Raw genomic sequence first — 22,930 nt, 5'->3', positions numbered from 1 at the left:
AAACATCCTCAAACTAGATTAACAATTTAACCTTCACTTTATTCCCATGACAAAAATGTAGTAGTGTGGAGCCAGAACCCTAACACTCTCTCCCTTCTCAACAAATCTCTGAACCCTGAAAAGAATATCATCTCCACCTCTGAGTCTAGATGATTATACTGAACAAAATTTATGATTTCAGAAATCAGGTCTTTAAAATCACCATACAAAGAAATATTCTATTGTCCGACTTACTTTCATTGATTGTTTTACTGTGATTAAGCCCAACAATAACCACAATAAAAAGGAAAGGCAAGAAACCAACGCTGTTGAACAGAGCACTATGGAGGAAAATGGGAACATAGGGAGCTCAGTAAGATGTCCAACTTGATAGCTGAAAAGCCTCAATACACTTTTTCCAAGAGCTCTTTCAAGACTGTACTTCATTTTCCCAGTTGTAAAATGGAGACCAGACCATGCCTTATAGACCAAGCTTTGAGGTTTTGAAGACAGCAATCAGGTGTGTGCACAGACACACATGCACAGTGATAGTATCACTAGTTCTTACTCATAAGACATCAGTAGAGGACAGAGTTCATTTGATCTTATTTCTTTATAAAGTATTAAAGGAAGTTACACAAAATGGTTATAAGAAAGAACTGAGATATTCTAACATGCTTTGAGTCACTGCAAAACATTTCAAGGATTTCTATTTTAAAATTCAAGGGAAACCATAGTTCTGGAGACAGCATAGTTGGGGCGGCAGGGCGTGAGGAGAAGTACAGAAACAAAACCTTCCACTGACTTAAGAGTATGGAAAAACATCGTGACTTTATTTCAGATACACCTGAGTCTTCTGGGGCAACAAATGGGAAATCACAGTTCTTTACCAACAAGCACCAACTTGATATTTTAGAGGCTTGCTTTTTTTAATTCCTACAACTCAGACAGGTTTTTTTAAGTCTTAGCAGAATGGCTAGACTAGGTAATCCACATAAGCAGCTGCTGCAATGTGATCTTTTTCTAACATTTTAATGTAGAGCTGTGAACTTTTCTGGCTTTGGACTATGTTGGGAACATATGGAGTAAACTTTCTTGATTTAAAGATTATTGATGTTAGGATTCTCTGTCCCATGTGCCTCAGATGGAGGATCTGCACCAGTCATCCATGATATCAAATGATGTTGGAAATGAAAAGCAGCTGATAAATAAATGATCTTCAAATATGGGTCTTACGTACTTTTTTAAAAGTCTTAAGTCTGTCTGTTTATTTTTAATTTCTTTAAGTGTGATGGTATTCTATTTTCTATATCACAGGCTGTTTAATCATGTCCTGCTCATTAGCTTCTTGGGGTGTAGGGTTGGGTGATCATCAGTGTGCTGCAAAAGGAAGCTTCTCAAGCCTTGACATCCATCTACCTGCGTTCCTCTGTCGCTGACTAGCTACATGAGCTTGGGCAAACCACCTCATCTACATTTCAATGTCATCATGTGTGAAATGGGTGTATAATTGTGTCTAATTGATAAAGCTGGTGCCTGGATTAAAAGAAAAAAATATGTAGAAAGTGTTTAGTATAGGACAAATAGTAGTAACTCATTAAAGGTGTATTTCAGATGCTAATGTCAAAATAATAGGTAATAACCAGTATTAGAAGTCAACTGTATTATATGTTGCATTTATTGATTATGATGATGACAGTTGGATAGAGAGAAAGAATTTGAGCCAAGGCTTTTAATACCCATCCTTTTTAAGATAATGTACTAGAACTTAGACCATTTTATAAGTGTGCCTCAAAATCACATAAAGTGCCAAGGTTCTTTAATAAGGAGTGGGATCTTCCAAGAAGTAGCGATAATCTTTCCCGGATTATAGGTAGGGTGAGGTTCAATGTCTCCCCCTATATTTGACTGGTATCTATGGATGTGTGCCTTTAAATGAGGATCTGTACTCATTTAAACTGTGGGTATGGGGACAATCATTGACGTATCTTGGTTGCTATAGAGTTCTTCTTGCTTTTCCCTTTGTCTGGGAGCTGGCTTAGGGTGCGGAGGGTGGCTCAAGCCCAGGCTTGGGAAGAATGCTTTCCTGAAAGGAGGAGATACTAATTACTGACAGGCAGGCCAGCTACTCTGGAACTTGCACAAAAACATTGTAATTGTAAGCATGTTTGTTTCTTTACCAACAACTACATATGAATTTACACGGCTTAAGGAAGACTGGGCTAAGACTAGTTATGAAGCCCTTGTATTGGGTCACACTGGTTAGCAGGAGGCAAGAGCTGGGTTTTCGTAGTGGATGCTGTGATGCGCCATCCAGATCTCCCCCACAAGACCAACTCACTCATTCTTCTAGCTGTAGGGAATGTGACTGCCAAAGGCTCAGAGCTGTGTCTCTCTGAGGATTGTGTTCAGCCAAAGGAAGCTGCCTTACCCAAGGTTACACCCCTCCTTGGACAGCTTGCATCCAACGCTTGGTGAGAGAAAGGACTCCTTTCCTCAAGGGTGCTCCCAACTCCAGAGCTCTGTTTGGATTGGCTGAGACCTTTGTTGCCACTATACTGAAGTTTATCTCTTCTCTTTTACCAAATCTGCTTATTCACTCCTTTATAGATAGTGTTCCTGAGAGTACTCCCAATGAATCACCTGCATGGATATCTCTAGCACAGAATGTTTTCAGGGAGCCCAGACTTACACAGATGCCTACTAATCCTGGCCACCCAAGCCCCGCCCACAGTTCCTAAGATGTCCCTAGGACACTCTCCCTCAATCCAAACACTGACTCTGTTCTACTCAGGGATGAAGCCTATTTTAACCTCCTTGTTTCCCAAAGCATACACCTACTTTCCAGTAGAGATCCTTCCAAGAAGATGTGTTGCTTCTCTCCTACCCCAACAATGGAAAGGAGGAGACATCTCCTTTTCAGCTCCTCATCTGCCTTATCAGCTTTCTACACCAGGTGGACACACCCACACATCCAGGACCCAGTGGCAACAAGAGCAAGACAGAGACACTCTGAGGTTGTTTTTAGCCAGCATCCTGGAACTGTATTTACCCTACTTTCCAAACACTCCACTCTAGCCCCAGTCCCACCTACCACTTTAATCATCAACTTGGAGCTGGCCTCTGGCCCCTGAGTTTGCACCTGGGATAAAGAATTTTCCAGATGGGCTTTGTTTGGCTTTTCTCCTTTCTCCAAAGACTCTAAATTGCCTTTCAGAATTCTTTCCTCCTTCACCAGCCTTGAGGGAGCCAGTCCCAACCCAACCACTTTGTTGACATCTATAAAAGGCTAGGTTGGATACGATCTTGTAAAAGGATTCATAGACATTATCTTACTTAATTTTGCATAAATCCTTGTCACAACCTTGCTGGGTCAGCACAACTGTACTTGCCAGCTGTGGAAACTTAGCTCAGAGGAGGGAGACTTGTCTCAAATCACATGGTGATTAAGTGGCACAAGTGGGCCTGTGTGTAGATCCAATGCCTGTGTCCTTTCCACTTTGCCGACTTGTTTTCCTCACATCAGGCCTAGAAATGGAAAGATACCTCTTAAGGACTTGTACTTAGTAGGTGCTTAATAAATATTTAGCACCTACTAGAAATGAGTTGCTAGGTCTCTATCTGCTACTGATTAACAGCATGGCTTAGGGATTTATTTAACTCTCAGCCTTGTTTTTTAATCTATCTGAAAAAGTTAGGAACTAACCCCTTCCCTGCATACAATTATAACCACTCTATTAAGATGCTCTGGGCTGCAAGTAAAATACTTAACCATCAGTAACAGATTAATAAAGACATTTAACTCTCACACATATTAAGAATCCTGGAAGAGGCACTTCTGGTTTGGTTCAATGTATCAGCCAGAATCTTCTGCCAATTTCTTATTTCCACTATTCTAAGTGAAGTGGCCTTTTGTCCTTGGGCTTATCTCCTCTTGGTCATGAGATGGCTGCCTTAGCCCCAGATATCAGGTCCTCACATAGTTAACATCCAAGCTAGGAAAAGGAGAGAAGAGTGTCAAAGGAAAGAGGCTTCACCTTTGAGAGCTCTCTTGGAAACCCCAAGCAGACTTCATTATTTTACACACTACCAGCTATAACTGGGTGATGTGGCACTGTAGGAAATCACTGCCAAAGAGGAATAGAATTGTCAAAATGTGCTTACACCTCACATGAGTTGTATCTTAATAGAATCATTGCAGAGATGATCACGCAAGTCTCAGACAGAAGAAATAAGTGGCAGATCTGGGAGTCAAACCCTGGCCCCTGTGATGCCAAAGCTGCACTAAAGTTACTGTTTGCTCAGAACTTAGAGGGCCTTGCTTTGGAAATCTTTTTCAAGTAACTATAAGAAAATGTTAAAATAAAGTTAGGGTGACAACACCGAGATATAATAAATATTACATTTCAAAGGTGGTGTGAGACCACATAAATAATTTACAAAGAAGTCATCCACAAACTGGTTACTTGACTCTTACCCACCCTGATGGTCTAAAAGGATATGGGTATCAGAATTAGAGAGAAGTTTATAAAGAGGATTTCTTTGAAATGAGCTGTTCTGCATAACCTTCTGTCCCTTGTTTCACCTGCCCTCAAGCCCAGGATTAAGGAGTTTCTTCAAAGAAACCACTCAGAGAGCTTGATATATGTCTTCTGCAATTAGAAAGACATAGTGAACTGGTATTTGACATAAATCTGAAAAGTTCTAGGAAGTTAGTGTGATAGAGCAAAAAATATGACCACAAATTCCTTTCATGATGATATTTAGGCTCTTTTGCACTTGTCACTTCCTCCATCAAGACGTGGCATATACTTCCTTCCCCCTTGAATCTGGTCTGGCCTTTGGACTTGCTTTGACCAACAAAATGTGACAACAGTGACATTATGTGAAGAAGCCTAAGCATTAAAAGGTTTTGCAGCTTCTACTATTGTGTCTTGGGACACTCTACTAAGACTACCACTTAGGAAGCCATTCTCACCTACCGAAAAACACTGGCAAGGGGAGAAAAGAGGTGCCCCAGGCAACAGCCCACACACACTGTTATGAGAATGAATGAATCCATCTTGGGTCTTCCATCCCAGCCAACTGCTCCACTGAAGGCAGCTCATGAGTAAGTCCAGCTGAAACAGGCAAGAAGAGGAAACTTGAAGAAAACATTAGAAACAATAAATTACTGTTATTTTAAGCTACCGTGTGAGCTGTCTGTTACACAGCAACAGATAACAAAAACAGCTGGCTAACTAGTACAAGGCAAAGGAGAGGCAGCAGTTGTACTATAATCTGCTTGTATTCCCAGGATTTGTTGAGGAAAAAGATGCATGTGTGTTGACACAAAAGGAAAGGAGTGTTTGGTTTGATTTGAAGCCATTTAAAATACTGTTTAAGAGGATCACTTTGAGGTAAGCAAACAAAGAAAAAGGAAAAAGGAAAGATGGAGGGTGGGAAGAAAGGAAGGAGGAAAAGGAGTGGGGAGAGAAAACTACAGGCTGAGGAGGGAATAGCCAACTTGAGAAAAATGCATCACCCATTTCACAAGACATGCAACCAAAGGTGCTCTGCAACAGATCCTGAAGAACTGACTGACGCATCCTGTAGTTCAGAACGTGAAACTAGTCTGAGGTTGTACCGATCAGGAAGAACTCTCCTATCCCTTTTACTCCTTCTGTTTCCCCTTAGTTCAATCCTGGCAGGATAAGAAATAGTAGTTATCAAGCTAAGAGGGAAGCAGAAATGCCAGATGGGGATAAAAGGAGGGAGGCCACTGTGTGCAGACAGCCCAAAGCAAAGCATAGCCAGAGAAAAGGGAAGATTTAATTTTAAATCAAATTCAAAATTTTGATTATTACACAAAACTAGACACTGTGAATGACTCCACTGAGATTGCATGCTTTTACTTTAAAGGCCTAAAATGTCATGGAACTGCACAAGTTTTCATCTGGGGCAGGGCAAGAATTTTCGCTAACTAAATACTTTGAAAGGGATAGTGGGAAATAAAAGATTGTATCACCCCTATTCAGACTCCTGCTTCCTTCCAGGGACCTTAAAACAAAGTGACTTTAAAAGTGTCAGCTGGTGAGTAGGTGAATGGTTGTAGGTTGCATTAGTGGTGTGATTGTTGCTGGGGAGGTCTGCTCCCCCAGGTAACTACTTTGTTACAATGGCTAAGAGTCCATATTAGAAAGCCAGTCATTTTTAGGCCTGCATTACTATTCTCAGCAGTCATATTTTTAAAGTATGCAATGTAGGAGAGGCAAGAAATCAAGTGATTGACACATTAGTGTAAATTCATTATAAGATACATTTGGGGTACTGACATAACAACCAGAGGTGCTGAAGACAGGGGAGGAACATGGAGCAGCCAAAGGTCACTGAGACAAAGCCTCTTGCACAATTCTGCCTGGGGTACATACTGCACTTCAAACCAGTGACTCTCAATTTTTCACAAGAATCACATTGTGAGCTTAGGAAAACACAGATTCCAGGGCCCAAGCCCTAGATTTCTACTTCATTGCTTTGTTTTTGGAGCCCAGGAATCTGAATTTTTACAAACCTTCAAGGTGACTCTGAGCTCATAGACCATCTGTTAGAAATACTACCTTAATAGAAACAAATAGAAGATTATAGCTGGTCACAAAATTCTGATACAGATTTCTCCACAAAATATATTTTTGTAGTGAATGAGATAATATGGGGACAACTTCAAAACTCTCAGAAAGAAACACGTTACCATGCTTCCTCAAGCTAAGTTGTTAGTTACACATACCATCAATTTAGAGGAAAATTAGAAAAAGACTAGAAAACTAACCTATTAGAAGCACACATCTATTATAACATGAATCACTGGTTAGAATTTTAAAAATGTGGAAAACTAAAAGTGAAAAAGTTGTGTGTTAGAATGGATTTTAGGTAAAAATAAAAGATTTCTTATTGTCCCACAATTCTAAGGTGAAATGTCATTTTGTTTGTAAAACATGGGAACCTCATTTTCTTACTATTTTAGCCCTTCATGTATCCAACCAGTTCTGAGTAAGTACTCTCTGTGGAGAATACACTGTTTTCCTAGAAATATAAAAGGTTTCTTGAAGTCATCCAGGCCTCTACTTCCATGAATGTAAACTTCAGGTAAACCATTCCAGGAAGACAACCAGTCTGCACATAAGAGCCTCCAGGTTCTTAAAAACTTTCCATGATTTCCCAGTGACTTGGATGGAATAAGCACTCACTGCAAAGACTCTAGATGGTTATTGCTATAGAATCTAACACATAGATTATTGGACAACATAATTAAAAATCAGGAAAAAGTAAACAGGCTCTATAGAGGGCCACTTGCTACTTGCCATTATTCCCCGGAATTCCATCAACCCAGCACAATGAGACAACTCTGGTCAACAACTAAGAAGCACCTCTTAAACCCACATGCAAGAGAGCCACAGTTTAGTGGGAGTTCCAAGAATTTTCTAAAACTTGAACACATTTTACCACACATCTTGTGGAATGTTTTCAGAAAACTAAAAACTGAGGCTTTTATAACAGACTGATTCACATCTCAGAAAATGGAAAAGAAAGGAAGTCATTTTGTCAACTAGTATAAGAAGAAAAAGCAGCAGATAAATCTCTCGAGGCAGAGAGATTGTTGGTCCTATGAATTTAAATTCATAGACTAAAAATCTGTCAGCCTTTTCCAGATTCCTTCACAGCATCATGCCTCTTCCAACATGTAAGCACTAATTGATTCATTTTATGTTTTATTGGATTTAAAGTCATTTTAGTCACTATTTTAAACTGTTTTTTCATTTATGTTCCTCCCCCTGCCATTTGCTTCAAGCCCCACAGTAAATTATACATTCTCTCGTGTGTCTCATTATCTTACATTTTTTCTGTCATTCTGCAGCTGCTCTCCTATATTCTTGCCTCAGCTTTGTTTAAAGCCAAAGAGCTGTTTTTTCTAACACTTCAAAAACACATGGCATTTTTTATGGGCACAAGTATCCTTACTTCTGTCAAATAAAAAATTGATTCATAAGGAAAACATTTTAAGTATGTAGACATTTTTGAAAGAAAATGAGTAACTCACTTGAAAAAATAACTATGTCTGAGAAATAATAAAACCAGTGCCTGTAAATTGTACATAAATATCTTTGTTTTTCAGAATTGAATATGCACACATTCCCCCAGCTACCTTTCTGTTAGTTTGTTTTTAACCTTTATGTGATTCCTTTCAGTGTGTTCTCATTTATAAGATTCTGGACACTATGCACAAAGAGCAGAAAACTTTTGCCTTCGGACTACCTCTGCCTTATTCTGAACTAAGAGAATCAAAGTTCTATATTGTAGCAGATATTGTTGGTGTTTTTCCTGTATATCCTGAAATTTTGCCAGCAATCAGATTTGAGGATAAGAATTGGTTTGGTTTGACAATGGCATCTGGCCTCACTAGTGAGCCATAGAAAGAGAGTGGCTGCTTTCTAAGTCTTATTTACAATCTTTCTCTCCATGGAAATTCAATATTGACAGCAATTTAGCCATGTCACAAACTTAGCCATTTTCATAATGCATGGTAGAATGGAGCAGAACAGTGCTCCACGCAGTTCTCCTCAGATCTCATTCCATCATTTCTGTGCACCATTCCCCCTTGGGTATGCTTTCACTTCCGACAGCCAGCACCTACTCTTTTTAGGAGAACTGCCCTTAGGCCACTGAAGTCCCTTTGCACACATGGCCAAGAGAAATCAAAAGTTTAGGGAACTGGAGAGAAAGTGGGAAAGGGAGACAAGGTGGCCCTTAACAAGTGACAGGGGTAGGAAACCCAAGTCCCTTGCTAATGTCATGACAACTCTGAGGCACAAACAACACTCCAGAGCTCTCTTGTGGATAAGGCTAATAGCCATTCTGCAGAACTCTGCCTAAAATGGATCTTTGCTCGGCTTCCTACTATTCCTGTCCTGCTTCCCATTCACTTTTACTGCTCTTCCCTGTGACACATCTCTTTAAAAAAATCACTTGCGTAGGGATGTTTGTTTCAGGGTCTGCTTCTTGGAAACTCAACCTAAGACAGCTGTTGAAGTCTTTTACGTAAAGATTTACAAATGGCAAAGATTTAAATCATTGACTCATAGAATTACAGCATGTCCAAACTGAGAGGGTCTCTTAGTTGAATATCAGGGAGGTGAGCTAACTTGCCCAAGTTCTCACAGCCGAGATACAGCAGGGTGAATACAGGACCCCAGGTCTTCCATATAAAAGAACATTGTTCTTTCCACCATTAGTGCTTTTTTTCTGAGCTTCCAATCACGACTCTCTCTCTCTCTCTCTCTTTGTCTCTACATACACACACACACACACACACACACACACACACGCACACAGAACTGAAATCAAGTAATTCAAGATTGGAATTTTTATTTCCAATATATCTCATAGAAAGGCACAGATGTGAACTCAATTCCAAATTAAATCCAGGGTTTTATTCTCTCCTTCTTTCCTTTTCTCTCTTGCCTCTCTCACCTCCCCTCTTCTTTTCCCCATTCACATATATATACCACAACAGATAATACCATTAAAGGAGGACTTTTGAATTGATTCAGAACACACACACCCACAGAGAAGCTTGTTTGCTTGCTGCATCAGCACAAATGTCAATCAAAAAGAGCAATGCAGTCTCTTTTTCCTGTGTCAAACCACCCTTTTTCCTAAGAAACCCCAAAAAATACAGGCAAAATCTTCCCTGGATGCTCCCATAGGCAAAAGGGGAAATGAGTACATACATATGAATGAGCCTGACTAGAATTACTCATAAATAATGAAGGAACATGAAACACTTTCTCCCTCATCAAATCTGCCCAGAGCATATGCTAAAAAGGCATCTGCTTTTTTAGTGTGATTTGAAGGGCACTGAAAAGTCAGCCTCAACCAAAGTAGTGCCCCTCCCCCAAAGATCTACCAACTGCCTGAGTTTCTCAATATTGTCACTCCTAGGAGCAGAGCACAATCTTCAGGAAACTCTGTTAAACATATAAATGAATTTTCTTGGAATGACAACAACTTGTCTCTATCAGCTCTTACTCCATTAGCAAAGATTTAATTCTCAGAGCAAGGCTATGAAAAACACAAGACTAGTTTTGAAGAGTGTAAGATTAGGAAAGCCCATCCTGAGACCCTGAAGGACCCCTGAGGCTTCACAGCCAGAATGAGCACAAATTGGGGGTTGTGGGCACCAGGAAGATTGCACTGAGGACACTGGGCACCCAGGAAAAGGGTGTAGGGAAAGACTGCCTGTTTTCAAACTAGCTAATGCTTGCTGTGTGATCTTAGGCAAAGAAACTTAGCTCCTTAAAACCTCCTCACCTCAATCTCTTCATCTGCAGAGTGTAAGAAACCACGGCATCTACTTTATAGGGTAGTCATAAGAAATTCAGTGCAATTATGCATAAAGCACCCTTAGGCTCAGGCCTGGCACAGAGTAAGGCTTCTAAACAAATGAGTTTCTTTTGGTATGGACATTATTGTTCTTGATTACTTGAGAATAAAATGATGAAAGGGATGAAAATGCTTTTAGAACCAGTTTCAATGGCCAGGAGTTTGCTTAACTCTGCCCAGTACTATTCACCACAGAACAGGAAGAAAAAGCCAAAATAAGACAATTAAGCAGAAAAGAAAGCATATTAACATAGCAAAATATCCAATCACATTATCAAAGCAAAGTGCTGTAATTTTTGTCTTCTGTCTCTTCTACTTTGCCTGTCCTTTTCTCCAACTCCCTGTATTTATTTTCTTATATTCATAAAACATCTGTTTTGCTTTGAAATATAGGTGTATATATGTATATTATGTGTATCTAATATATGTATAAGGTAGGTATAGGTTAGAGACTTAAGACTGCCTACTAAATTGTTGGGTTTTCTACCTGCTTTTAAAAGTTGTACTTATTCATTCATGAATTCAACAACTACTGTGTGAGCCCTCTCTGTGCCAGGCACTGTGCTGGGGGCTGGGAGACCGTGCTAAATAGGGCAGATGAAAATCCACGTATGTAGAGGAAACATTCTAGAATATAACTCCTGAGGAGTAAGCATCTCAAGCTCTCATTTCTTCCCAAAGGAAACCTCATGGATATTACAAGAGATAAAATCCCTCCTTGGACTAAAGGTTCTAAGGTTTGACCAGGAGCAGGGAGAGTGATAGGCATGCTTGCTCCTGGATGGAATTCCTAAGCTTGACCTGGCTCCTGGGAGGCTCATTAGCGATTCAAGAATTCCAAGTTTCATTCTTCTTCAATTGTGCCTCTGGGTTTAAGAGGTATTACCAGAGTAGTTTTTGGAAGTCAAACAAGGGAATTCTGAAATACATAAAGAAGTCAGGCCAAAGAGAAAGACATGAGAATACTAAACTCTGAGCCTGTAAAAGAAGCCTGTTGAATTTTAATCATTGTCACTAGTGTTTGTAATTGTTGATTTTGTATGGAATATAATAGTTCTAATGAAAAATGTGTTAGGCCTTGGGTCCAAGGATATCATCATTATAAGTACATAAGTGCCTAGGACAATATAATTCTCCCAAAGTTGCTGCTGGTGTGGCCTTTGATCCATGATATATTACTTACTTATTTATTGATTTATAAAAATGAGCTGTTAAGCTTTTCCTGAGAATTCCAAGGGCACATGAACAAAATATAGGAAACACACAACCACAAAAAATAAACCACGAAGTATAAACTAGACCCCCTAATGTCCAGGGCACTCTGCCTAGGTGAGTAGGATAAATCAAAAATACACTTTCTAGACACACCCTGAATGTCAACAAATGAGAACTCTGCAAAACCCAAGGAAGGAAGTTATATAATAAGGTTTTATATGAGACATAATATACATTGGCAAAACCCTGATCTAAACCCTATGAATTTATTTACATTTGGCTCTTCTTCAGAGATAGGCCTGAGACTCTCACCAGAAAGTATGAAGAGTATGGTATCTTAAACACCAGCAGGGCCGGAGGTTGTGTACTCGGCTTTCAGCATTTAGTATTACTTTAAGCCAATTAAAATAATTTGGTTCCACAGTAAAAAGATTCCATTAAATAATAGCTTTATTCACTAGGAGTGTGGGTTTGTGTGATTCTTTACTGAGTGAGATAGAACAGGAGAAATACAGAGGGTAGAGACTTAATTCAGGGCAAATACAGAGAGATAGGTCTGAAATTACCTTTGCCCAGTGAACACTGAGCAGAATTTGATGAACTGGGTCTGTATCAGCAGCCACTTCGAGTGACATGGGTCAAAAGATAAAATATTTATTGTCATCGTTTTTCTCTATGACTTAAAATTTTAGAACATGGCACTTCTATTTTTAACACTAATTTTCAATCAGTATTCGACTACTCAGTGTCCTCAAAAAAAGGTTACATATATATTGTTCCTCTTTTTAAATTCTGTCTGAAGCACAAGGGATTTCATGATTTCCCTAAATATGGCTTCATTTCATTCTGCTAATGATAGTCCCTTGTTTAAGCCCATGATCTATTAACTTTGATCTGCCATAGAAAGCCAATTCAGATTGGAATAATAGGCCAAAAAAAATCAACTTGGGTCCAGAATGAACTCACTTAGCTGTTAGCACAGAATAAATTACAAGATAATTCCTAAAGTCTCCAATTAAATTTGGCTGCATAGTTCAAGGTTTTTGATGAAAATACCAGAGTCTGCATGCAGTGATTGAATACCCCAAATTTCCTGCAATCTGATAGGCTTTAAAGGTATAGAGATACCTTAGGGTTGTAACCCAGCAGATTAAGGCAATAATTTGCTAACCAGATATTGGGTTGAACTGAACTTTCAGTGTGCCACCATTGCCATGTCACTAGAAAGTGAGTGCACATCAAGATGACTTACCTTCTAACTGGTCAAACTTTTTCTGTTGTTTCTATAGCCTCACAGTTCTTGCAGAAGTTTCCAGCATCCTTTGTCATTACTCTTCACAAGATGCATGCTCATGAGCACTTCTTCCTGCTCAACTTATAAAGCACAGAACCACTGAAGTCTGCAGCAACACCAGAAATGGCTCTGTTGTACCCTCAAAGTGCTGTTCAGCTAAAATGTTCTTACCCATTCCTCACTGGAATCAGTGAGCTTTGTCCACTGTTCTTTTTCTGCCTCTGTAAAGAGGAAAGCCAGTCCCCAAAGTTATGCAGTTTTTTCTTGACTTTACAGATATGCACTCAATTCATGAGTTGGCTCCAGTATGGCGGGCACTCATTACTACCCCCAAAGGAGGAAAGCAGTCCAAGTGCTCTCTAGGTAGACTAGCTGATTCATGCACGTGGCTTCAACTTCTGCTCTAACCTTCTTTATCCCTATTCTATTGCCTGTTACTATGCCTATTCTATAAAGTATTAACTTAATAGAAGGCTGTCCAAGGGCACCCATTCTAAAATTTCATCCTCTCAGAGAGAAAATCTTAATGCTCCATATTCCTCAAGCAATCTTCTCCTCACAATATTGTTTTTCCATCTGCTGAAGATGTTATGTACACATAACTCTGAGACATATATTGTGACCTTCACATTACTATCCCCCAAAGGGCAATTACATTCATAAAGACCTATTACTGTCAATTACACACATTTTGTGTCTTCTTCTCAATACCCATGTATCAGTCAGGGATTCTGCAAGAAACAGATGGTAACAAAAATCAAAGGGATAATTGAAGAAAGTATAATAATACAACTATTTACAAAAGTATGGGCCAGAATAAGGCTACCAATGAAGGATAGTGAATCATGCAAGGACTAGCTATGATGGAAAGCTTTTTACCTCCTCTCCACTAGAGGGACAAAAACAGGATCACATTACCCAGTAAGAGCCAGAGCAATAGGAGCAGGGCCACCTAATTAAAATAGTTGTGACAGTAAATAAAGGAAGATGGCCGTTGACCAAAACAGGCAAGGAGAAGCAGAGAGAATAAAATTGCACCTTCCTTTATCTCATTGTTGAACCCAAGTGGAAACCAGAAGGCAACAGAGCTTGAGTGATACAGTCCATAAAGAAGTCAGGCTCTTGAGTAACAGAGCTGGGCAGAGAAGGATAAAGAATGAATTTGGAGAGGGAAATGAAGAGTGATCAGCATTTCATACCAAAAGCCCTTACTGGAGGAACAAATTTTCTGGGCCAGAAAAGTAAATCTTGTCAAGTTTTAGGGTCTCAGGATCTGGGGAAAGGGCAAGAAAAAAGACAATCTCATGTGAGTGAGACTGAAAAGACCCAGAGGAATGAGTTTCAGCCATATAGCGTGTTGGAGCTGGAGAAAGCAAGATCAGCAGGCAAGTCCAACAATGGGAGATGGGTCAAAACTGGGAGACAAGGGCTAAGCTGGAATAGGGCAAAGTCAAAAGCAAGGTGACTGGCAATTTTTGCCTAAAGGTCTTACATGTCTATCACTTTCTGATATCAAAAGATACAAGAAGAAAAGTGAAGATTAGTGTAAAACCAAGAGCAGAGCAGAACACTGATCACAGAAGGGAAGAGCTAGACAGAGAGCCAAAGGTCAAGATGTCACAATCAGTAAACATGCTTCCTTCAGCAAACAACCAGACACAAAATAAAAGAGGCAATGTCATGGAATGCATGGCAATAGAGTATTGAGTCATATGAGCTGACTTTCTCTGTTTAAAATGGATTGTACCAGAACATAAAAAGCCAGTTCACTAAAAGATATCATGTAACCTGGCAGATTCTCTAATCTATCTAGAAATATCCTCATCCATTCTGATAATTCATAAGATAAAAAGCATTCTTGAATACAGTAGCCCAGTTTGAAAAACACATATGCATCCCTATTTTATTATTTTTATCCCTAGTTTATTTATCCCTATTCATCCCTAGTTTATTGGAGCACTATTTATAATAGCCAAGAAATGGAAGCAACCTAAGTGTCCATCAGTAGATGAATGGATAAAGAAGATGTGGTACATATACACAATGGAATATTATTCAGCCATAAGAAGAAAACAAATCCTACCATTTGCAACAACATGGATGGAGCTAGAGGGTATTATGCTCAGTGAAATAAGCCAGGTGGAGAAAGACAAGTATCAAATAATTTCACCCATCTGTGGAGTATAAGAACAAAGAAAAAACTGAAGGAGCAAAACAGCAGCAGTTTCACAGAACCCAAGAATGGACTAACAGTTACCAGAGGGAAAGGGACTGGGGAGGGCGGGTGGGAAGAGAGGAATGAGGGGGAAAAAAGGGCATTATGATCAGCACACATAATGTAGTGCGGGGGGACATGGGAAAGGTGTTATACACAGAGAAAGCAAGTAATGATTCTATAGCATCTTACTACGCTGATGGACAGTAACTGTAATGCGCTATGTGGGGGGGACTTGATAATAGGGGGAGTCTAGTAACCATAATGTTGTTCAAGTAATTGTACATTAACGAAACCAAAATAAAATAAAATTAAATTAAATTAATAAAATAAAAAGCATTCTTGAATACCATTCATCTTTCCTTCCAATAAAGAGGCCAATTTGCATTTATAAAAACCTAACTGCTGAGTGTCTCTGAAAAGAGAAGAAACATTGTACACAAAGACAAATCACTAGAACAATTCCCTTGGTGGATGATACCTGGGTATTAAGATGAACCATATTCTTCTGTAATTTTCACTGTTAATTGTCATGGAAAACTGATGTCACATATTTTTAAGTGAGGGCTGTTTGAAGTAGATGCAGAACAGAGACTGGGAAGTATAGACGGAGAGCAAAACCATGGATAGAGGTCAGAATGGAACATGAAAGAACAGTCATTCCTACTTGCAAAGTTGGAGTAAAAACAGGAGCTTTCAGTTTAGTGACTGAAACAGTGGAGGAATCTGGTAAAAGGTAGTAATGCAGGTAGTAATAAAACAATGGGTAGAAGAGTGTTTGAGTACTGGCAGTTCAAGACAGAAGTGAAAAGTCAAACCAAATGGGGTTTTATCTGCTGAGCCCAGCCTCTCTCAGCCCAGCTTGTTCCCAGATTAATCCTACTGTTCTAGTAGACATTCATTTCAGTTGCCATTTCCAGCTAGGAAGCTATAGCTGATATCTAAAGTACATGGTGCTAAAAGTTGACATAGGGTGGTGGCTATGGGAATGTATAAAAAGAAATGGATATGAAAAGATACAGAAAAGAATCATAAGATACAGTGATATGGCTGAACATAGTCGGACCCGAATTCTATCAATCAATAAATAAATAAGTAACATCTGTTTCATGCATTCTGGCCCAAGACAAATCAGGAAAGCAAAGAACCAGATACCATCCCTTAACCAAATTTAATAACTTCTGCCTCCTTTTATAGTTCCCTCTTTGTCTTATTTCATGAGATTTTGCATGCCAAAATGACATAAAAGAATTGGCTGCTAACAAAGATTGTCTTTTTAAACTTATTCCCATATTTGAGCTTAAGAATGAAGGTTACAAGAAAAGGAAATGGCATTTGAAAAAAACAGTGCTAAGTGAAATCCAGAGTACTAATGAATTTTGCCATAAATTCACAAAATTGATAGTGTCTTTTGTGTTATGTATAATACATGTGAGATAATGAGTTAAATGAGACCATAAAAAGATTGATCATGAAAAGCAACTAAATTCATAATATGAAAAAGTCATGCTTTGGTGTTTGTTTTTACTCCCCTGAATTAGATCCTTAAATCCAACGAGAAAGACTGATTGAAATTTTTACAGAAGCCATGTGTCAGAGCATAACAAAACACAGCACTATACTAACAAAAATATGATATTGCTCTTTAGGGAGAAAAAGTAGTTAAATGCTTCTTCCATATTTCTTTACCCAACATGTGGCTCAAGACACAAGTAATAAATGCTCTGAAAATAAACTAATGTGAAAGTATAGAGGAAAAATTCCAAATATTTTCCAGTGTTTTTCCTTTGGGAATAATTAGAAGCCAATGCGGTAAAGACAGGCTGGCCTGATCCCATCACACTACTGTGAAGAACAGAGCAAAATCAGAGCCAAAATGGGGCACTGAACTGAGTGACCCTGCAGAGGTTGATAGCTTTTGTTGATGCAGGTATTTATGTAGCAGAGATGACATAAACCAACAATGAATCTCTTTGTCCTAGAAATTAAACCGGAAATCTCAAGACTGTGTTTTCAGTGTTTCTTGGCTTTCATTCTGTTAGAAATCCTGCCACATTTCAGTATTTTCATTCTTGTCCTGGATGAAATCAGAAAGCAGAGAGGCACTAGAGAATTCTGTTTTTAAATAAAAGTAAACATTTCCAAGTGAGTTTAGGTCTCTGTTTAGTATTTTTGCATCGCAATTACTGAACTTAAATGTTCCACAGATGTCATATTTCTTTGTGGCACAAGTTTATTGAATCAAGATCAGGTTGAAATTAATAAGAATGTTAATATGTATCTGTAAGGTGTTTAATACGCATTTCCTATCATACTTTTCTATGCTTGGTCAAGAATTGTGTAAACAGTGGTCTTTGGGTTTTGTTTTTTTATTTTCCATGGTAACTGCTCAGAACTCCCATGAATAAATTAATGTGTTCGGGCACCTCAGGCAAAAGTTATTCTGGTTCATTGCTCATCATTTGGGTGAAAGCTGTAGAGATGGCAACCCCAGGTTTTTTTGAAGCAACTTTGTCATTCAGCAAATGATTTATTCTATAGGCAGTTAGGCATTTTAAAAAATTTTTTGATCCTTCAAGTCAAAAAGCCCCAACTAATTCTAAGAAAACTACTTTGGGAGAAAAGAGGATAGTTCTTGGATTTATTTTTCTACTGATACCTTGCTAGATTTGACTTCTAACAGTAACATCACCACTGAAGGATATGGGTCACTCTGTCACCTGAATCCATGTTGCAAAGGAATTGCTACTTGGCTATTCCAACTGACACTGAATGAGGAGCCTGCTCTGTTAAAGGGCAAATGGAGGGTAATTAAACTCTAAAGCAATTCTCTACATGACCAAAGGAACATTTTGAAATTTTCTCTGTTCTTACTTTTCCCCTTCTCTCCTTCTTTAAGGGTTAATGCTTGCAGAATAATTTACTAACCAGAGTGAAATGTGCCATTTAGAACCCTGATCCTTATTGTATCTTTGCTTCATGTTATGACAAGCAAGAATTAATACCTCCATTATTACAATGTGCTCCTCAGTGGCTAGAGACAATGTGCCATTAATATAAGACTTCCTTTTTTCCTTAGGCTTTTTCATTGCAAATGGCAGAAATTCCTCAATTTGGAAACCAGTCGTCTGTATTCAGGCAAAGACAGAGAAATGCTATTTGTCCATGACTTTTGCAATGCTGTCACCAGCAAACTGACTGGCTTCCAGAATAACTGCATAGGTTACCATGGTAGAGAAACTGGAAGAACATCTTCCAGATCACCTACAAGTTAGCAACAAGCAAAAATAATCTTTGGGTTTGTTTGTTCCCTGCCCAAAGTTCTACCTGCTAATATCAATAAAAGTATTCCTATGAATCTTTTATCAACTTGATGCTGAAAAGGTGACTTAGGCATAGACAGAAGAAAATAAAAAACACCTGGAAAAATAAAGGCTATTGACACAGCCACCCATTTGGGGGCTCCTCAGTCTAGCTTCTGGATATCTCTAGTACACATATTTCACATCTAGGCAAAGTAGTAGTTATTCCATAACAAAATTATGAACTCCCTCCAAGTCCACATAAATAACTACAAAATGTGCTCTACTAAGTCTTGTGTAAGAAATTGGGAAAAGTAACCAATAGAGAGTTACTCCAACTAAAATCTTAAAATATGGTATACTTGCTGGTTAAACAAAACAGAGAGATTACCTTAAGATGGACTCACCTTTTACTAAAGTCAGTGAAATCAGAGAAGCAGACAAAGAGAATCTGGTTAAAACTTTGACTTTGAAAACATTTACGTAAAGAAGTATAGCACTCTCTCCAAAATGTCTCCTAATACCGTATTAGTCAGTCAAAAGATCGGACAGGCTTCCTGGCAAAACTCAACAAGGGCACACTAATTGAAAGTAATTCAATGACAGACCATGTATAATAGTTTCAGAACATAAAAAAAATAAACATGAGCTATGACTAAACATCGTAGAGTTAGGCAGAAATGTTTAGTTTCGTTGCAGCAGAGGATTTCCGGATGTTAATTCAACCCAACATATCTGCTGAAACTGATTAGAGAGGATGGTAGTGGTAGCTGTAGTGGCAGAATTCAGAATTCCACTGCACTGACTGTACAGTGTCAATTCCGTTCCTGCGAAACCAAACTGCTTTCATTTGCCCAATTTCTTTCCTATTACTTTTGACTCTTGATGACAAATATGCAAGGAATGGTGCCAAAATCCAGTTGGCACTTCATTATCTGAACTTGTTCCATGATGCCTAAGTTTTAAAGTATTTGATTTTGTTATAGTAAAAAACAAAAATTGTGACTGAAACTCCTGGGAATGTTAGGATAACATGAAGACTGGTTAAGCTGAGAGCTAAAAATATCACTGATAGGGTCATATTTTCTGCCTATGCTACAAATTCAATGAATGTAAGGGAAGTTATAGGAAATGTAGGAATGTAAGGAAAGTTATTCAATCTTCCTTAAAACATTTTTCTGTAATTAAGCAAAAGTAATCTGTTTACCTGCAAATTTGCTGATGGAACAGCTAATATGAAAACTAAAGTTATTTCCACACCTCAAGTGTTGTTGTATAGTTGTTCATAACTAACAAAAGGGATAAGAAGCATGAGTAATTCAATATATTAATCTAAAACTAATGTATATACTATTAAACTTTGATATATATTTCAAATTTTTCAATCAACGACCTATATACATATATGAACAAACACATTATCACACACACAAATACACACAAACACACCCTCTAATAACTAGCTCTGTGCCTGGTCCTATTCCTCTCTATTCAAATCTACAGTTACTCAGCCCAAGACCTGACTTGATAGCAAGGAAAAGACCCATGTATTGTCTATAGAGCATTTTGAAACTCTGACTTAAGATTTTGGCTTTTTATTACAGACAGTTTTAAATGCTAACAAAAGTAGACAGACCAGTAATTAACTTCCATATTCCTGAGACACATCTTCAACAATTATCAATTCATAGTGGACCAATATCCCCATCTACTTCTTCCTTCTATATTATTTCAAAACAAATCTAAGACATCATATTATTTCATCCAAAAATATTTCAGTTTACATCTGTATATAATAATTATGCTTTTAAAAATCCAAAGTAATCATGATGCCAACTAAAAGTTAACAGTAACTCTACATTATCAAATAGTCACCCATGTTCAAAATGTCTATTTTTTAAAATAGTTTGAGTCATTTTTGCAAAAGTGCTAGGACGTTCTAGCTCTCTTCCTTTCCTTAACTTGAGCACTCATGAAAATCAGCATGGACAGAATATGACCTGGATCACAGAAAGCTCAGTATGAATAAGTGGTATCCTTCCATTTCCAATGATGTAATCTTTGGTTGAAGGCTTGCACAACTATATGTATTATTAGCATTTTCTGTTTGCAGGGGATGGGAAACAAATAGTACACATCTATTTCTAAAATAAGGCAAGAAAAATCCAAAAACTTTATAAAAAAGAATCTTCAAGCAAGAAAAACCAATGGATGTCCAAGAACTGCCTTCACTGAGGCCGATCTGCCGCCAAAGGAGGGTGGACGGCCAAGGCAAGCAGCTCTGGTCGACGGCGCACTCTCTTCCCAGGTCTCACACGTCACTGCCACCTTTCTGAGATCCCACACAACAGCATAATGACAGCATCCCTCCAACACCATATCACAGTTTCCAAAGTGAATTTCAACCAAAGTATTATAATTTAAAATTGATTTTAAGTACATCAGCTTGGAAGCATTGAGTAGGCAATTGATAAGCTAATAAATCCAAAGAAATAGATATAAAGGCCCAGCTCTGTTGTGGCCATTCTGGCATTTCCCATCATAAACCTGATTGGATCATAATATGTCTTTTCTGCTTGGTAAACCATAGTTTCCATTGCCTAATGCTTTCTTTGGGATATCTGTATATGTGGCGTGATGGTTAATTTTATGTGCCATCTTGGCTAAGTTATGGTGTCCAGTTATTTTGTCAAACACCAGTCTAGATGTTGCTGTGAAGATATTTTGTAAATGTGATTAAACTGAAATCAGCTGACTGAGTAAAGGAGATAACACTCTGTAATGTGGGTGGGACTCACCCAATCAGGTGAAGGTCTTAAGAGCAATGATTCATGTTTCCAGAAGATGAAGAAATTCCCTTCCTTTATTCTGTATTATTTGAATTTTTACAATGAGCATGCATTGCTTTAGTAATATTTAATAAGGAGATTTTAAAAATAAATAAAAACCTGACTTTAAGATTCTTTGGGAGCCTTGGCTTTCCTCCTCTAGAAGTAGGAATATAAAAACTAGTTTCTTGAGATATTAGTTACTAACATGAAAGCATATTATTATTAATAAGTTTTGTAATCATTAACATCCTAATATAAAACCAGTCACAGTTTTTTTTATTGCTTGGACTTTTAGATTGTGCAGTTCTTGAAAATTTCAAGTCAGGTCTTAGACCTCAAAAGAACTACAAAAGTCTTCACCTTCTGAGACAGCTTACAGTCTTACACGGGGCTTCCTGTCTTCCTTGTATGACAGTTCAATTCTGATCCAATTGAATACAAATTGTGAGACGTTCGTCAGTACAGCCATAAGATGGGAAACATCCTCTCTTATTCAAGCCAATGATTCTGTCTCAAAAGGATTTGGGGATGGCCTAAAATAAAAGGCACACCTAAATTAACCATTAACATAAGAACAAACAAATATAACAGAATTAGGTGTAATAAAACATAAAATATGAAAAGTTTCTACAATTAACCAATAGCATGTTGGTATATGTTTGCCTAAAACCAGGAAAGACAGATTTCTTTTTCTCATATATACTTATAAAAATTCATGTCTTTAGAACCCCTCCAATACCTTTTTTGGCTTTGAATAATTAGAAAGTTTGGCATAATTGATGAATTTATGTTTGTTTATTCTAAACCCAACTTCCAAATCAATCAAAATGTATTTCTTTTCTTCAAGAATATCAGGAATTTCTTGGTTTTACTAATACCCCTATACATCTGTTATTATAATAAGGTACTTTATTCTTATGCCTTGAGCTCCAAGTTTTCCCAACTGTTCTTGGTCATATTGCCATTCACTACTATGGCTAGATAATTATAGAGATTTGGATATTTGTACTCCTATGGATTTAGGGCTGCTTAGATTTCCTGGTAAATACTTAGGAGCACTCTTTTAGGTCATTTAAACCAAAACAACTCAACAAACAATGACTACTAGTCAAATAATGCAAATAATTGACCCATTTCATCTCTTCCTTTGGCTACAGTAATCCAGGTCATTTTCATTTTCAGATAACAAGACTAGCAAACTTTGTAATTTTGTTTAATTATCCAGAAATATTTTTAAATGTAAGCATGTGACAGCTGATTGAAATATGGTTAGTAGGGAAAAGTGTTCTCACCAGCTGATGAGTTATATGCTGATTATTCTCCACTGTGCTGTTCTAAAAATCTCAGTACATTAATGACATGTAGTCAAATGTCTTGGGGTTGCATGAAACAAAAACCTAATTAAGCTCACTAAAAATTAAATATGGTATGAGGAAGCAGAAACAGGACATCTTGTTTGGTACACAGAAGCTCTCCCAGAAATGAAGTGTAGTTGAATTAGATGGGACTGGCTGTCCTACCTCTTCAGAGACTGAACAAGCACCTCTCTCCCTTCCCTTTTTTCTTGTCCCTAAGATTTCTTGTTTCTATTTCTTTCTGACAGCTGCTTTATTCTCTTCTCTGCAGAATGGTTTCCTCTGTAAGACTGTTGAATTTCTGTCCTTCATTACTTGAGCTG

The 22,930-nt window shown here is 38.1% G+C and overlaps 1 long non-coding RNA gene across 2 annotated transcripts; it reads right to left on the bottom strand.

Moving 5' to 3' along the window:
- Window positions 1-1,723: 1,723 nt before the first annotated feature.
- On the bottom strand, window positions 1,724-13,630 carry LOC140848871 (uncharacterized). 2 transcript variants are annotated; one of them, XR_012130133.1, is made up of 7 exons: window positions 13,593-13,630; window positions 12,863-13,125; window positions 12,177-12,232; window positions 4,962-5,099; window positions 3,789-3,974; window positions 3,316-3,507; window positions 1,724-2,065 (listed from the first exon to the last, which is right to left on the bottom strand). It is a non-coding gene; the product is annotated as an uncharacterized lncRNA (long non-coding RNA). The 2 variants fall into 2 exon arrangements; XR_012130130.1 differs by lacking the exon at window positions 13,593-13,630 and having other exon boundaries at window positions 12,863-13,313.
- Window positions 13,631-22,930: the final 9,300 nt, after the last annotated feature.

This window comes from Manis javanica, chromosome 1 (assembly GCF_040802235.1).
Source record: "Manis javanica isolate MJ-LG chromosome 1, MJ_LKY, whole genome shotgun sequence".
NCBI classification, from domain to species: Eukaryota; Metazoa; Chordata; class Mammalia; order Pholidota; family Manidae; genus Manis; species Manis javanica.
Note: the sequence above shows the minus strand (reverse complement) of the source record. Positions and strands in the feature narration are given on the sequence as shown.